The 17684-nt window shown below is 42.8% G+C and overlaps 1 long non-coding RNA gene across 1 annotated transcript; it reads right to left on the bottom strand.

Moving 5' to 3' along the window:
- Positions 1 to 5581: 5581 nt before the first annotated feature.
- LOC128420912 (uncharacterized) lies at positions 5582 to 12908 on the bottom strand. Its single transcript, XR_008332170.1, has 2 exons — positions 12719 to 12908; positions 5582 to 5621 (listed from the first exon to the last, which is right to left on the bottom strand). It is a non-coding gene; the product is annotated as an uncharacterized LOC128420912 (long non-coding RNA).
- Between the last annotated feature and the right edge of the window lie 4776 nt (positions 12909 to 17684).

The raw sequence follows: 17684 nt of genomic DNA, 5'->3' as shown, positions 1-17684 counted from the left end.
ACAAGCTTAGGATCTCTCTCTGGGATCAGAGAGAGGAGATCAACCATCCAACATAAAAATATATGGTTGTGATTATATATCAAGAATGGAGAACATATGACCATCCAAATATAGTTCGACTCCAACTCTCAATGCAACTCCCTGTAATGATGAATGAGCTTAGGATCTCTCTCTGGGACCAGAGAGAAGAAAGTTTTCAAAACTGCATAAGGCAGTTAAAGGACTGAACCACACTACTTGTTTGCTATATGTTACTCTGTTATTTTGTTCATGTTATGTAACTAGTATTTAAGACTATTATGCAGTAAAACTTTGAAACTCATTCTTGGTGGGGAAAGCTCATATATATCTACACAAGGTCCAGATTATTGATTCCACTGAACAGTTCTAACACAATTCTTTTGTTATAGCAGTGGCAACACTTCCCTGTGGAGGAGGCCAGCTACAAATGAAATAAATACACTGATCATTTAGCCTTAGAACTGCTTTACACGTGTAGCAGAATGAGGTAGTGGAATAAACTAGCCAGATTGAAAACAGGGTTCACATATTATTATTATTTTAAAAGAAAATGTTCCACCATGTAACAATATTCTGACAATTAGAAGGAAGCACATCAGGGGAAAAGTTGTAGTACATCATTTTCCCTTCTGTGGTTGCTTCAACTTGCAGGCAGATTGGATACTTGTTTTTACAGTAGGGATCGTTTTAAAATGTGGCAAGACCCCACCGAGTCTGAACAATCACAGTCCATTCTCCCATCTCATTCTACTGCAAGTGTATACTAGTCTCAAATCAGAAAGGCAAGTCATAAATCAATAGGCCCAATAAGGCTGTGGTGCCATGGAAGGCTTCCTGTTCAAATAAGCTCTCCAAAGGCTTAGGCAAAAACAAACAAAAAACAGAATCAGGACCAAATGCCAAAACTTCACAGACAACTGAGGCAACATAATCTTTCATAAACCTGCTGTATTGTTCCCAAAACAGCCAAGCTCCCATAATCAGAATCCATTCATTTGTGAAGAATGGTTCTGAGGCTTTCCATCTGTACTAATGTTTGTTATTGGGCTATTTTGTAGGCACGCAGAAATAAAAAAAGACTAAAAAACTAATAATAATCAAGCTCTTTCTTTTCAGTAATGCTTGAAAACAAACGAACCAAGGCAACATGGTGCATACATGTGCTCACAACAATCTATCAATTTTTGAAATGTCACATCACTTAGAAAGAACCAGAGAACAGGGCAACTAATGACAGCTACCACAAAAGTATAATCCTCTAATGGACAATTGGCAAATTTTTCTCGGTGCCTGTACTTTGGTAGCATGTTATTTATTTCCCAAGCAGGTTAGGAGGTGAGAAACATGGTGATTAGAATTCAATATAAAAATACTCTTAAATAAAGTTGGAAGGAGTGCTTGACTCAGGGCTACAGTGAATACTTTCATAGCTTCCAAATAGCTTGGATCAAGGTTTTGTGCTTTTCGTTAACTTCTTTTTCTCCTTTGTATAATACAGTCCCTTGGAACCAAACACCCATCACACTTTTGTTTGTGAGATAACAGCAGGGGTGTTCACATACTATGTTCAGTGAGTGTACACAGATACAACAACTGTCCACTCTTTCACACAAACCTTTATAGATGTGTAGCTTGTACCTGTGTTCAGGGTAATATGGCCCCAGTTCATGGTGCTCACATTCAAAGCTCTCAACTGACTTAGGCCCTAAGTATCTCAAAGACTCCCTCTTTCCTGACAGACCCCCTCAGGTATTAACATCAACAGAGGAGGCCCTCTTGGTAGTTTCACATCCTTCAGAAGATATATGGTAGCAGCAACCCCGTAACTATGGGATGCTCTCCCTACAAAGCTGTACAGTCATACCTCATGTTGCGCCCACTTCAGGTTAGAATCATAGAATCATAGAATCATAGAGTTGGAAGAGACCACAAGGGCCATTGAGTCCAACCCCCTGCCAAGCAGGAAACACCATCAGAGCACTCCTGACATATGGTTGTCAAGCCTTTGCTTAAAGACCTCCAAAGGAGGAGACTCCACCACACTCCTTGGCAGCAAATTCCACTGTCGAACAGCTCTTACTGTCAGGAAGTTCTTCCTAATGTTTAGGTGGAATCTTCTTTCTTGTAGTTTGGATCCATTGCTCCGTGTCCGCTTCTCTGGAGCAGCAGAAAACAACCTTTCTCCCTCCTCTATGTGACATCCTTTTATATATTTGAACATGGCTATCATATCACCCCCTAACCTCCTCTTCTCCAGGCTAAACATGCCCAGCTCCCTTAGCCGTTCCTCATAAGGCATCGTTTCCAGGCCTTTGACCATTTTGGTTGCCCTCCTCTGGACACGTTCCAGTTTGTCAGTGTCCTTCTTGAACTGTGGTGCCCAGAACTGGACACAGTACTCCAGGTGAGGTCTGACCAGAGCAGAATACAGTGGCACTATTACTTCCCTTGATCTAGATGCTATACTCCTATTGATGCAGCCCAGCATTGCATTGGCTTTTTTAGCTGCCGCGTCACACTGTTGGCTCATGTCAAGTTTGTGGTCAACCAAGACTCCTAGATCCTTTTCACATGTAGTGCTCTCAAGCCAGGTGTCACCCATCTTGTATTTGTGCCTCTCATTTTTTTTGCCCAAGTGCAATACTTTACATTTCTCCCTGTTAAAATTCATCTTGTTTGTTTTGTCTTTTCAAGGTTACGTCTTTTCAAGTTGCGTCCCGTGGCAACCCGGAAGTACCAGAATGGGTTACTTCCAGGTTTGCCACTTGCGCATGCCCAGGTGCGCGCTTCTGTATGCGAACGCTTCAAGTTGCAGACGTTCCTCCATGATTACGTCTGCAACTCAAGGTTCTACTGTATCTGACTTCTTCACTGTGCATCCTTTGGTCAATGCTGAAGACACATCTCTTTACCTTTGCTTTTGACAACCGAGATACGTGATTTCAGGGGCCCACCTTATTCTTGTGAATGTAATATGTTCTGTTTTTAATTCTACATTTTAAACAGTTGTGGTTCACCCGGGGACCTTCTGGAGAAGGGCAGGCAATGCATTTAATGACGAGAAGAACAATAATAATATTAACGTGTGAACAAGACAAATACAGCCCTGTGAAGCAGAACTTGAACCCTTTACTCTCTTGCAACAGCCCTGAATAAAATCACTGACTCGAAAGTGTTATGTTCAGTGAGAAGAAATTTCCAGAGCCGGAACCTTTGGTACAATCCACTCAATAGCCATGGTAGTAGTAGAAGTAAGGTGTGGGTTTTTTTTGGGGGGGGGGGCTAACACCACAGAGCCTAGGACTTGCTGATCAGAATGTCGGCGGTTCGAATCCCCACGATGGGGTGAGCTCCCGTTGCTCTGTCCCAGCTCCTGCCAACCTAGCAGTTCGAAAGCACGCCAAAAGTGCAAGTAGATTAATAGGTACCGCTCCGGCAGGAAGGTAAATGGTGTTTCCGTGCGCTGCTCTGGTTCGCCAGAAGCGGCTTAGTCATGCTGGCCACATGACCCGGAAGCTGTACGCCGGCTCCCTCAGCCAATAAAGCAAGATGAGTGCCGCAACCCCAGAGTCGGCCATGACTGGACCTAACGGTCAAGGGGTCCCTTTACCTTTACCTATTTCAATAAAAATATTCATGGAGGCTAAGACTGCAACTGCCATATGGGGTCCATTGTCCACTCAAATGAAGTACCCGGGAGCAGACTCCGGGGAAAGAAACACTTGACAGCCACAACTTTCTGAAAAGGGGGGAAATATGCAATGGGGGGGGGAGAGATAAGGATGAAATCTTCAGCACGTTTCCATGGGAATAATTCTTATTAAGCTCATTGGAACTTGCTGTTGAATAAATATGCATAGAGCTGAGCTGTTTATATGTTTCTTAGGGTAAATGGGTTTTAAAGACTCAGTGCTATATATTAAAAAATCTTCCCAAAGTTATTTCCCATATATGAAAGTGCAAAAAGTCGGAACCATGTCTACCTATCTGAAGAGGAAGTTGTTGCCCAATTACTATTCCATTTCTACTGTCTTAACAGTCCGTGAGATGTGAGAATGCCTGTGACACGGCAGGCAGAATCTCACCTGCTAAGGAAAGAACCCATTGAAGATTGCCAGAGGCGGTGTTGATGAATGACGGAAACTCAGATTGACAATCCACTATCGCAAATATTAATCTGCAATGTAAATGACACACCTGCACCTTAGATAAGAGAAACAAAAGAAGTATAATTGATGTAGCTCATTAATTATATTATTAAATATAGGACATTTTAGTAGAGCTATGAACAATGGCTGATGCCGAATTTGGAGTGTAGAGGGAAGTAGCTATGTCACTAGCACAGATTCCTGAAAAGCATAAAACAAATAGGGTTTTTTCTGAGGGGGATGTTTTTCTAACCACATCCACAGACATGCTATACACTGTGGTCACTGTAGAAGGTGGAGTGGCAGGCAGATTGTGACATCAGCTGGCAGCTAGAGCAGTGATTGGACCCAGATCAGGCCTGACACCATCATCTGAGAGAGCCAGTGTGGTGTAGTGGTTAAGAGTGGCGGACTCGTAATCTGGGGGACCGGGTTTGCATCTCCGCTCCTCCATATGCAGCTGCTGGGTGACCTTGGGCTAGTCACACTTCTTTGAAGTCTCTCAGCCCCACTCACCTCACAGAGTGTTTGTTGTGGGGGAGGAAGGGAAAGGAGAATGTTAGCCACTTTGAGACTCCTTAAAGGGAGTGAAAGGCGGGATATCAAATCCAAACTCCTCCTCCTCCTCCTCCTCCTCTTCTTCTTCTTCTTCTTCTTCTTCTTCTTCTTCTTCTTCATCTGATGGCAGCAGGACTGACTCACATTACAATAGACTCCAGGCCAACTCAGCCCTGTTCCCAGAAAGCCCTGTTTTGGAGTTGGCAGGAGGAGATCTGCCCTGGCATCACTCAGCAGATGCTGGCTAGTGAAAGATTGGCAGTTTCGAGCTCCTTCACCAAATCCCTCCCCCCCGCCCATAGCCTGGTGAAAAGCAGATATGGATTGCTCTGTAAAATATGTATTGCACCTGAATACCACACTTAAGGCAGCTTTCCTGGATCAGTTTTCAATGCAAACAGTTGGTTGGTTGGTTTTAAATCCCAATACTTTCACAGTAGCTGGGACAGGGAACCATGCCAGTAGCAAAAACCAAGAGATTTCTTGGGATGTTCTCCCTACTCTTTTTGATTTTCACAAACCAAACACAGACACTTAAACCTGCACCATTGGATCATGTAAAAATCAGTTGGTTTTCTTTAAGGTGGGTTTTCTTTTTCTTTTTCTTTTGGTCCCAGGTGCTTTTTGTGTATAGAAAGTTGGAACTTGAATGATGACACAGTCTTCTGCACTGATGTTTCATCTCCTCCTATCCCAGTATATTAACAACTAATTAAATTGTGAAAATATGAAGGTAAATGGTACCTTTCTGGTGTTGGATATCAGTGAAGAAAGACATTGAAATCGAATCTGAAAAGCCCATGGTATTGCAAGCTCACCTCCATGTCATGATAAATCTATCTCTATGCAAGATCAGCCATCCAGTCCTTTATTGAACACGCACAAGCTCTGTTTCTGGAAGATACAGATAAAATTTCAAGGGCAGACACCACACTAAAAAAAACCAACAGCTTTGCATTGCTATATCCCACTTCATGGCAAATGCTGGAATTTTACCTCTTTACCAGATGCACAACATAGCAAGAGACAAAGGGCCATAGCAAAAATCAGATCTACTTCTGATGGTGTATGTGTGCAGAACAGTCAGAACACAGCCAGACTAACACGTCTGATGTTACTTTACAGTGATAAATACAGTATTATAATTTAATGGAGAATGTAATGCAACAATGTAATGCATGTCTTGGGCTCCATGATCACTGCAGATGGTGACAGAAGTCACGAAATTAAAAGACGCCTGCTTCTTGGGAGAAAAGCAATGACAAACCTAGACAGCATCTTAAAATGCAGAGACATCACCTTGCCAACAAAGGTCCGTATAGTTAAAGCTATGGGTTTCCCAGTAGTGATGTATGGAAGTGAGAGCTGGACCATAAAGAAGGCTGATCACCAAAGAATTGATGCTTTTGAATTATGGCGCTGGAGGAGACTCTTGAAAGTCCCATGGACTGCAAGAAGATCAAACCTATCCATTCTTAAGGAAATCAGCCCTGAGTGCTCACTGGAAGGACAGATCGTGAAGCTGAGGCTCCAATACTTTGGCCACCTCATGAGAAGAGAAGGCTCCCTGGAAAAGCCCCTGATGTTGGGAAAGATTGAGGGCACAAGGAGAAGGGGATGATGGAGGACGAGATGGTTGGATAGTGTTCTCGAAGCTACCAGCATAAGTTTGACCAAACTGCGGGAGGTAGTGGAAGACAGGAGTGCCTGGTGTGCTCTAGTCCATGGGGTCACAAAGAGTCGGACACGACTAAAGTTTGTTCCATTATCTGTATACTATCAAAAGTTATAGCCAAATTACCTGAAAAAGGAAGCACAACTTGCTTAGGTTGATATGCAGTAGCTTTCCTTCATTTGAATATAGCCAATGAGCATGAGTGTTTAGAGAGCCAATCAGGTGTTATGAGCCATCAAACCTCAGAAATACTTTTCCCAAAAGTTTTCCATCTTGTCATCTTGTATAAGCCCACTACTCAGTATAGGGCCTGCAATTTGTGATGCCACCACAGCAACCATGGACAATAGCCATCCAGCCCCCCCCCCCCAATATCTCCAGTGAAAGATCCCACCATTCCCAATGCACTCTGTGCTACTGTTCAACAGTGTTTCTTCTAATACTTAGCTGCAATCTGCTTCCCCGGCAACTTTCCAAACATTGGTTCTAGTCTTTCCCTCTGGAGTAACAGAGAATAAGTCTGTTTCATCTTCTTCATGACAGCCCTTCATGAAAACTGCTCTTATGTCACACCTCACTCTTCTCTTCTCCAACTAAGCAAACAACATTCCTCCAACCATTCATTACATAACTTGGCTTCTAGATATTTCACTGTTATGGAGACTTCCTCCTGGACTTCCTCAAGTTGTGTGGTGTTTTTTTTTTAATATAATGTGGTGTTCACATCTGAATGTAGTTTGGGCTTTAGGCCAAAAGGTGGTACATGAATATACCATAACACAATGCAATACAACATCATATAACCAGCCCTTCCCATATGCCAAGTCTGTTCCTCGTATTGGAGTTTACTTGGCCAATTATATGCATGGGACTTCTGCAGTAATGTTGTTTGTCTTACTTGGGAACTGAATTTTGCTAGCATAAATTGAATTGTGAAATTGGGCTTGCTTTTGGGAGGCCTGGGTTAAAAATTCCTACATCTGCCTTGGATTCATTTTGTGGCCTTGAGAAAGTTATTTGAACAACTCAGTACTGCATCCCATGAGTCATACCCTACAGAGTCATCAATCTATAAGAAATGATCAACAGATTGTGCCTGAAGGTTTGCAAGCAGTGCAGGAGTCCCCTCACCCCCCAGAAAAATATTTGACTTCACAGTCTGGTGATTGGTATGGTTACTCCTCACGATGAAGTCAGTAGAATTCGGTACATTCTCCTTTTATATTGACTCCTTTAAAAGAACAACTTGAGAACATCTGCAGAAATGAAAAGTTGGAGAAACAGTTTTCTAGTTGTTTTATTTTAGTTCTTTGTAGCAGGAACAAGGAGGTGCAGCTGACACACGGCTTGTAGGAAGAGCTTTACGACTGAGCTGAAACCAGAAGGAGTTTTGAGCACCAGCAATTTTGGCAAGCCTTAACCAACAGTGCAAAGGGAATATACTTCCAAAATGTTGAAATGGGTAGGTGCCCTAAGCTGACAATAAAATGCAGTCTGTTTTTAATGAGTTGTTTTTGTGTGTGTTTTAGAATGTTGTTTTTAACTTTTTTCCAGAAGTTTTAATTATACTGTTCTATATGTGTGCAAGATCTAAATTTAAGAAATAATATAAACAATATAACTTGTGTACAATTAAATTAAGTTCTATTTAATTGAACCCAGGTTATATTATTTATAGGGATGCGGGTGGCGCTGTGGGTAAAAGCCTCAGCGCCTAGTACTTGCCGATCCAAAGGTTGGAGGTTCGAATCCCCACGGCGGGGTGCGCTCCTGTCGCTCGGTCCCAGCGCCTGCCAACCTAGCAGTTTGAAAGCACCCCCGGGTGCAAGTAGATAAATAGGGACGGCTTACTAGCGGGAAGGTAAACGGCGATCCGTGTGCTGCGCTGGCTCGCCAGATGCAGCTTGTCACGCTGGCCACGTGACCCGGAAGTGTCTGTGGACAGCGCTGGCTCCCGGCCTATAGAGTGAGATGAGCGCACAACCCTAGAGTCTGTCAAGACTGGCCCGTACGGGCAGGGGTACCTTTACCTTTACCTTTTATATTATTTATATTATTTCAACTTTGGTATGTACAATGAAAGTGAAACAGGAGCAGGCAGCAAGTGGGGTGGTGGTTCCATTTTAATTTGTCATTAGTCCTAGAAAACACACACACACATTTGTGTTAAGATCCCAAGACCTCCCCCATAATAAAGACACAATTGACACAGAATTTAGTTTAATGTTATTGGCATAATTTTGGCCACAACTTTATTGATTACAGATCATGAGTGGTTTGCCTAGGCCAGCCTTTCTCAACCTGTGGGTCCCCAGGTGTTCTTGAACTACAACTCCCATCACCCCTAGCTAGCAAGGCCAGAGCTCAGGGATGATGGGAGTTGTAGTCCAACAACATCTGGGGGCCCACAGGTTGAGAACCGCTGGCTTAGGCATTGGTTCCTGACTAGCTGCACTGGCAGGGCAGCACTGATGACTGGATACTGGCAGAGGTCAGTACAGGTAAACATTGTGAGGGAGCATTGGACCAGGCTCAGACTCAAGCTCACCCCAAATGCTCCCAGGGGCTCTGGCGTGGCCCTAACCCCTGGAAAGGGATCAGACAAAAGCAAGGCGAGCCCCTGGATTCCTTTAACGGAATACCCTTTCACGCATTGGAGGGGCAGGTGTGACAACCTCCCCTCCCCTCCAATTAGAGCTCTTCCGTATAGTTAAAGCTATGGTTTTCCGAGCAGTGATGTATGAAAGTGAGAGCTGGACCATAAAGAAGGTTGATCGCCGAAAAATTGATGCTTTTGAATTATGGTGCTGGAGGAGACTCTTGAGAGTCCCATGGACTGCAAGAAGATCAAACCTCTCCATTCTGAAGGAAATCAGCCCTGAGTGCTCACTGGAAGGACAGATCCTGAAGCTGAGGCTCCAATACTTTGGCCACCACATGAGAAGAGAAGACTCCCTGGAAAAGACCCTGATGTTGGGAAAGAAGGAGAAGGGGACGACAGAGGACAAGATGGTTGGATAGTGTTCTTGAAGCTACCAGCATGAGTTTGACCAAAACTGCGGGAGGCAGTGGAAGACAGGAGTGCCCGGCGTGCTCTGGTCCATGAGGTCACGAAGAGTCGGACACGACTAAATGACCAAAGAACAACAACAACAAAAGAGCTCTTGCTACAAGGATGGCTGAATATTAGAGCACATGATCACAACTGCCATATGGCAGTGAAGACTGCAAAGAAGGCATACATTGTGGCCTCCATTGAAACCTGACATACAACCCACTGGGATTCTTCAGGGTGGTATTGAAGATTGTTTCCCTTAAAGATGGTGATATTGGAGTGAAAGTTCAGCACTGATGGTGCCTATGTTTCAAGGCTGGACTCTATTATGACAGGTTTATCAAGTTTTAAAAGGACCAGGCCATAGTCTAAGCCCTGACATATGAGACTAAAATGTAGTCTGCATGTTTATGATGTAAGTCCCATTGAAATATGAACATCTGCTTGAGCCCTGCATATGCTTTCAAGATCAGGAGAAAATACACAAATTGCAATGAGATATAGTCTAGAAAATATAGCCTCGTGAATACTCCACCCCGCTGGAAGCTTCAACAGTAGGTAATATAATCCTCAAGAGACAAAAGTTGGCAGGATGAAACCCTATGCACAGTTGGTGAAGAGAGTAAGTTTGACTGAATATAGCGGGACTTACTTGGTCCTGCAAAGGATTGCACTAAATATCCACCAACCGTTTCCCCTTTTAACTGATCAACTCCCCAGATAAAGAGTGAGTACAATGGAGCAATTAACAAAAGGCCTCCGTTCATTTATTTTTGGCAATGTCACAATAAAACCTCTGCGGTGTCTAAAATATTAAAAACTCTGGAACAGTACACGTCACTGGTGCATTATTTTCTGTGAAAGAATGAATTGGTTTTATTCCTCCCCGCCCCCCGGCCTTGTTATCTCAGCTGGAATATATGCACTTGACATATGGACATTTTGGATGCAAAAATAAAGAAGCAGTAAAGCTTCAATCACATGGTAATTTTGGAAGTAGCCCAGGAGCTAAAGTGCCTTCCTAATAAGGCAAAATCGCTTTGGTTGCCCAAGCATAAATTTGCCTTGTCTATCCAAGTTTCAATAAACATTTGGCATAATTTTCTGACATGGAAAGAAAGGCTGGTTAATGGAGTTCTTGCCTTCCCCTCCTGCTCCCCCAGGGGGAAGCCAGCTGAAGTGGCCAACTACTAACAATGAATAGGTTGGTAGGGAAGAAGTAGTAAAGGCATATCGCCTTTATTATATTTGAAAGCCAAAATTATTAATTGAGGAAACACACAAAGCGTCTGCAGCTGCATGTAGCTCAAAAAGGTTTTTCGCACAGTGGGACTTTTTTAGTTTAAGGAAGATTTGCAGGATAGGTATGGAAAACAAAACAGAAGCACAGCTTCCCTTGTGACTTAGGGTACAGTTGATGCAATACAGGTTGGAAGAAGAAGAAAATCCAGGAGAGGAAAAGCTGAGAAGCAATGAGGGGAAATGAACAGCAGAATTGTGGTGTGTAAAACATCGGGGGGGGGGACTGCTAAGAGTAAAGTTGTAGGGGGGGAAATTAGAGTGGAAAGCAAAAGTTTAAAGGGAAAAGACAAGAAAGTATTCATTTCTTTCACAAATATATTTTGTTCTATGGAAGGTAATTTGAACAGCAGGAAGAATTGAGACAATAGATGGTTACAGTGGGAAACAGCATGGGCTTTCATGGACCACAGTTGATTTATGCATCTTTCAGGCCAATTTCACAACCAGTACTAGTTTGGGTCTCTGTCCCACCTGGATTGCTGGCAGTTGCTTTCTTCGTCATCATGGGTAGAAGTCAAAAGTTCATGGCTGGCTAATGGGAAATGACTAGCTCAGTGGTATAGCATATGCTTTGTATGCAGAACGTCCCAGGTACACTCACAAACAATTCCAGGTAGGCCTAAAGGAGACCCAGCTATTGACAGTTGTTGTAGGTGTTACTAGGGTCTCACAAGGTAGAGAACATTAAAATAAAATAAAATTGCACCTTAGAGACCAACTAAGTTTGTTCTGGGTATAAGCTTTCATGTGCATGCAAGCTTCTTCAGATACATGCAAGCATGTACACGAAAGCTTATAACCAGAACAAACTTAGTTGGTCTCTAAGGTGCTACTGGACAATTTTTTATTTTTTATTTATTTATTTCGACTGCATCAGACTAACACAGCTACCTACCTGAAGGTAGAGAACAGCTTCCTATGTTCCTGTGGTCATCTCTGAAACCACACTATGTGGTTGCTGTAACATCAGAGCTCAACGTCAGTGTGACTTGGCCAAATCATATCCTCCAAGTGTCCCAATTTTCCAGGGACGGTCCCAGAATTATGAAAGCCACCCAGCTTCTGATTTGATCCTGGAATGGCTCTATTTCACCTGCAAGAACTGTCAGTAGGGAAGAAGTAGTAAAGGCATATTCCCTTTATTATATTTGAAAGCCAAAATTGATCCAGTGCTTGTCCTGAGGGACAGCGGTGGCAGCAGTGGCAACTTTGAAGGAGTACCCTGTTGCCTCTTCATGGCCACCACTGTTGGCCTGCCCTCTTGGGCAGCTTCTGGTGGCTGCTGGAGAGCGGGTGAGAAGGAAGAGAGGCTGCCGCCCCGAGGCACAACCCTGCATGACACGTCAGCTCTGAGGGGCAGGCAGAGGGCAGGACCACCCAGGCTGGGAAGAAAGATGAAACAGAGCAGAGAGCAAGGTCTTGGTTTTTTATATACACTGGATGCTCAGGTTGCGAACATGATCCAAGTGGGAAGCACATTTGCAACCTGCAGCACCACGTGTGCACTCACGCGGGTCGCAATTCTGCACTTCTGCGCATGCGCACACATTGAAACCCAGAAGTAACCAGTTCTGGTATTTCTGGGTTAGGCGCGGTGCGCAACCTGAAATTGTGCAACCCAAAGCGTCTGTAACCCAAGGTATGACTGTATTTAAAAAATGCTTTGTGTGTCTGTGTCTAATCTTGCCCCTTTCTAAATTTGTTTGTTGGTGTGTGTTTTTCTTTTTGTCAAACTACCAAAGAATAAAATAAAATAAAATCAGGATTAAGGGGTTTTCTCAGGATGGTGGAACAGCAGCCTGAAGGGGGAGAAGGCAGAGTGACTCCACCTGCCGCTGATCAGCCTTCAAGGACACAGAGGAAAAGGTCTGATGAGAACCAGCTGGCTTCAGCCTTCTTAAGCAGAGCTTCCAGCAGCAGTCAGAGACTGGTAACAATGCTTTTAGTTCCTGGTCTTACCTTACTGCTTCCTGCACATCCTGACCCTTGACCCCCATGATCATCAAATTCCCTGACTCCCGGACCATCTGAACACATGGATTGCAGTTTGCCTGCCCCTAGGACTGGACCTGGCTTTGGATGCTGACTCTGCCTCCAGGCAAGTACACCTCAGAGACTCTTCTGGTTGGCTGGCTTCCCACTCCACTGACCTCTGCACATGGTTGCTCAGCAGTGAGATTATGACAGAGGGTGTGTGTGCTGTGTCCCATTGGTGAAATAGAAAATGCTCTGCGGTGGGTGGGGAATGGGGGTCAAGGAGTGTCAGTTTATGCAGACAAGGATTAAATGTAAGGTATTGGTTGTGTTTAGAATAGATTTATGAAAGATTTAGAAAACTTATTGATTAAAATATTTGTGTGAGATTGTATGGGGGAAAATATGGAATAACAGATACAATCTTGCTTAAAATGTATACAGGAAGTGCAGTGTAAGCGATGGAAGTTAATCAATGAAAGTTTATTATTATTTTCATATTGAGATATTTATAGAATAAACTTTGAAGAAATTCTTCCAACTTTTCTTCTTTTTTCTCTTTTGTTCCTTTTTCATATATATGTGCTTTTTTGAAATACGGTATATATGTATGTATTTGCAATATTTTGCTTATATTTTATAACAATTATGTTAAATAAGTTAAAAAAGGAGTGTCAGTTGGTGGGTGGGAATGAGAAATGTTGCTATTTTCATCTGAGGAATGTTGAAGGGGATTAATCACATAGTACAGCCCCCCCATCATTTTCTTCCAACATTGACTTTTTCTTGTAGTGTGGATTGAATGTGTATGTATGTATTTAGCTGAACTTCTTAACTTTCCTGGACTAGGGATTAGTGAGATCAGAACAAATTTAGGGGAACGTGGGGGACAGGCAGGGGAAGTTCCTTTGAGCAACCAAAAAAATCCTTGCAGTTGTAAAAATACTTTGGTGGACGCTGCCCATAAAGAACAAAATGGTTATCTGGATCAGTTCCACACTGCTAATACACTCATGATGCTGAGAGCAGATAACTGAAAATTCAGCCTTAGCTGTATCTGAAGGAATCTATGTGGCTATATGTAAATGAATTTGCATATGCTTTAACGTTTCTTTAACGTGCTGCATTTGGATCTCTGCTATAATTCATAGGCTTTTCAGCTTCTGATGTTTCTTACACTCTGACCTTGGTGGCTCCTGTCAGATTTGGTTCCTTGTCTAGCTCTTGTCTTCCTGGTTTGCCTTTACTTGCAATGGCATGTTGCGATGTGTGGTAGCTTTGCATGTTTGCTGTGAGCTGAAGGGGCCTGGCGTTGAGCTGTTGCAAAGGGAGCAGGATGTCAACCCCCTGCCATGGTTGTCAACATTGCTTGGCTTCAGCACCATCATACTCCATTTTTATCTCATCATCTACACGTTGATTTCCCTTTGACCCTCACTGCCCATCTCGCATGGTAAAAAAAGATCAGTTGTTGAACTGGACATTGAACATGCTTTTATTTTGTATCTAAGCGCGGATTCTGACATCTTCAGTTCACATCACCTAAGCGCCCACTTCTTGCCCATAGAATGAAAATAGGCAAGTCTGAGGAGACACAGGCTTTTAAAGAGAGCAACGTTCAGTGGTACCCAGTACGTTGGCTCCCAGTACGTTTCTGAGCACAATTCAAAGTGTTGGTGTGGACCTTTAAAGCCCTAAACGGCCTTGGCCTAGTATACCTGAAGGAGTGTCTCCACCCCCATCGTTCTGTCCGGACGCTGAGGTCCAGCGCCGAGGGCCTTCTGGCGGTTCCCTCATTGCGAGAAGCAAAGCTACAGGGAACCAGGCAGAGGGCCTTCTCGGTAGTGGCGCCCGCCCTATGGAACGCCCTCCCATCAGATGTCAAAGCGATAAACAACTACCTGACATTCAGAAGACATCTTAAGGCAGCCCTGTTCAGGGAAGTTTTTAACGTGTGACATTTTAATGTATTTTTGGTCTCTGTGGAAGCCTCCCAGAGTGGCTGGGGAAACCCAGCCAGATGGGTGGGGTACAAATAATAAATTATTATTATTATATTATTATACCCAGGGGGGCTTCTATAAAGTTCTGCTTTTCCCAGCCTGCCTGTATCATCTATACTGGGTGGCAGGCATTATCAAGACCTTGGCATACTAGAGGTCATGGCTGATGAACTGAGTGTGGTGGGCTAGAAACTGAATAGAAAAGAAACCCCTACAAAACTGAGACTGCCTGAGCAGCACCAATAAATGCCGGCAATGTAGTGTAGGTGAGGTTGTGTTGCTGAACTAGCTTTCCAACCCTGTGCTTGCTGGTCAATGAGAGGGAGGTACAAGGCAGCAGTGTGCTCAGTGCAGCGCAGGAGCAGCAACAAAGCCAATCAGATGCTCCCTCCATGGCTCTTTCCCACTCAGTAACTGGCAGTAATGTGAAGCATTGGAAAGCAGATCATCAGCGCAGCGCCATCTGCACCGCACCACTGGCAGGCAGCAAAAAGGAAGACTAGGTGCTAAAAACATAGCTTATTGTAGCATAGATGTGTTTCATCTTTCTTCTTTTGAGGCCACTGCAAATGTACAACTAGGTGAGGAACGATAAATGTGGAGCAGATTATATCAACAATAAAGATTACCAGGTTTATTTTGTAAAGTTTACTACACTAACACACACACACACACACACGTCTAACAAACAGAATTCAAAACAGATTCCTGAAAAAAAGAGACAACAGTTCATCTACGTACCTCAAAAGCATATTCTTTCAAAGTGGAAATAGGAATGAAAGTAAGATTCAAAATATAACCTGAAGACCTCTATAAAAATAAATGCATAAATATTATAATAACGAAGCTGCAAGCAAACATAAGAAGGTGGAATAACCATTTATAGAATAACCATTTATGGTGGAATAACCATTTATTGGCCAGTTCTAAAGATGTTGGATACTATCTAACTTAGTTATTGAATAGACCTAAAGTATTTTGATTTCAATAGGCCTGAGTAGTTCTGAGTCTGGTTTAGTTGGCTATCATCCCATTATCTGTTCCAAGACATTTGCAACTTAGATGGTTTTTTTTTCAGATTTCTGTAGAAGTGGAGAGAACAAAGTAGCCAACATCTTAGGTTTGCTCCTGAATACATGAATTTGAATACACACATACACTTTTGCATATCTCATAACAACTGTAGCATTATTATCAGTGCAAGCAAATATTTATTTTTAAAAATGGTGTTTATGGCTTTGGCATATATAAATAGCTAATATGTAATCCCTAGGGGTGTACAAACATGACTCAATGCATTCCAGTATTCATTTGCACTTTCATCTGGTATTTTCCATTCTGCTGAAATTGGTTTATTTTGTTTATTCTTTGCTGATCCAGAAATGTACATATTTTAATGTATTTTTATATAGCCCACAACAGACACACATAGCTCAGCCATCAACAGATATTTGCAAATCAATTAAGTTCTCTCTTAGTTAATGGTCCACCATAAAGCCATCTATGGCTGCAAACCTGACTATTTCTACTCAGAAGTAAGCCCCATTGAATTCAGGGGGTCTTTCTGCTAGGTAAGTGGAGTTAGGATTGCAGCTACATTTGCTACCTTGATTTTACAGTTCAGTATACACCTGTCATTTCTCATTTCCCGCACTCGGGTATCAAGGAGAGATAGTTTAGTAAAAAGTCAAGAAAACTTCAGGGGGATAAAAGGAAAATTAATAATTATAAAATGAGAATTTAAGGTGGTCCAAAATGGGCATTCCCCAAGCTGGTGGGAAGAGATGCAATCCACAGGTAACAAAAGAGATCCTTTGTTTCCACATGAAAAGAACAATAATGAGTGATGCATTCCACAAGTTTTAAAAATTCACAAATGCAGCATGAAGGTGAAATCTTAACCCTACGGGTCAGAGAGTAAGCCTCACTGAATTCAGTGGCATCTACGTCTGAATACAAATGGTTAGGATTGCAGCTTTAGTGTATGTTAAGTGCCTTTGGCAACAAAGAACACTTCCAAACAGAGAAAAGGTATCTGTATACAGATGGCGACCATTTTAGGCATGTCCAATTGATGTGCCATCTTTGACATACAGGTCCTTTTGGACCTGGAAGAGGCCAGAACAGGGATGGAACAGGGGGTGGAATGAGGTGAAATGGGGAGAGGCACATTTATACGTGCTCCGCTAAAGCAGATGGGCACTGAGAACGGAACCCCCACATAAATGAACATGTAAAGCAATTTATGTTTCTATTGACATATAATGTGTGCATGTTAAAAAACATTTGTTGTAGAGAATTAAGAATAGCTTTCAATGCAGGAGTCTGTGCTGCAGTGAAGGTTGAATAGGCATACAGTAGACAATCTGCTTCATGGTTTGTTTTCAGTTGAGTGCTCTGACATCCCTACTATAACAGCCATCACTTTATGTAGAACCGGTCAGCTAGCCAGAAATATGGGGTTGGTTAAACAATCACTTACACCAGGAGTTCTCAGACTTTCTTCTCTTGAGCCACACTTTCAGAATAAAAATAGTGCTTGTGCAACACCATTTTTTAATTAACAAGAAATACATTGGAAGACAATACATTGGAAGACAAAGCGAAACAACTAGCAGTGCTTGATTTATAACTTAGAACACAACTGCTTTATAATGTGATCATGGGATATCCAGAAAGTATAAAACAATGCAACTATACATGAAGATGAATCATTCCTGAAATATAATATTGATTGTCCTTGAATCTTCCCACCATAGTTCTATTCTCTCTTGCCACACCTGTAAGGCACACCAAACACTTTGAGAGCGCTGACTTACAAGGTTGAGTAACAGCTTATGTGGATTTAACTTGCAGGACCACAGCTTTACACACTTGGCTGGAAAGGGGGGGGTGAGGGAGTTGGAAGGGAAGGGGAGGGGGGAAGGTAGGCAATCCCACCCGCCACT

The sequence above is a fragment of the Podarcis raffonei genome, chromosome 9 (genome assembly GCF_027172205.1).
Source record: "Podarcis raffonei isolate rPodRaf1 chromosome 9, rPodRaf1.pri, whole genome shotgun sequence".
Classification (NCBI taxonomy): Eukaryota; Metazoa; Chordata; class Lepidosauria; order Squamata; family Lacertidae; genus Podarcis; species Podarcis raffonei.
Note: the sequence above shows the minus strand (reverse complement) of the source record. Positions and strands in the feature narration are given on the sequence as shown.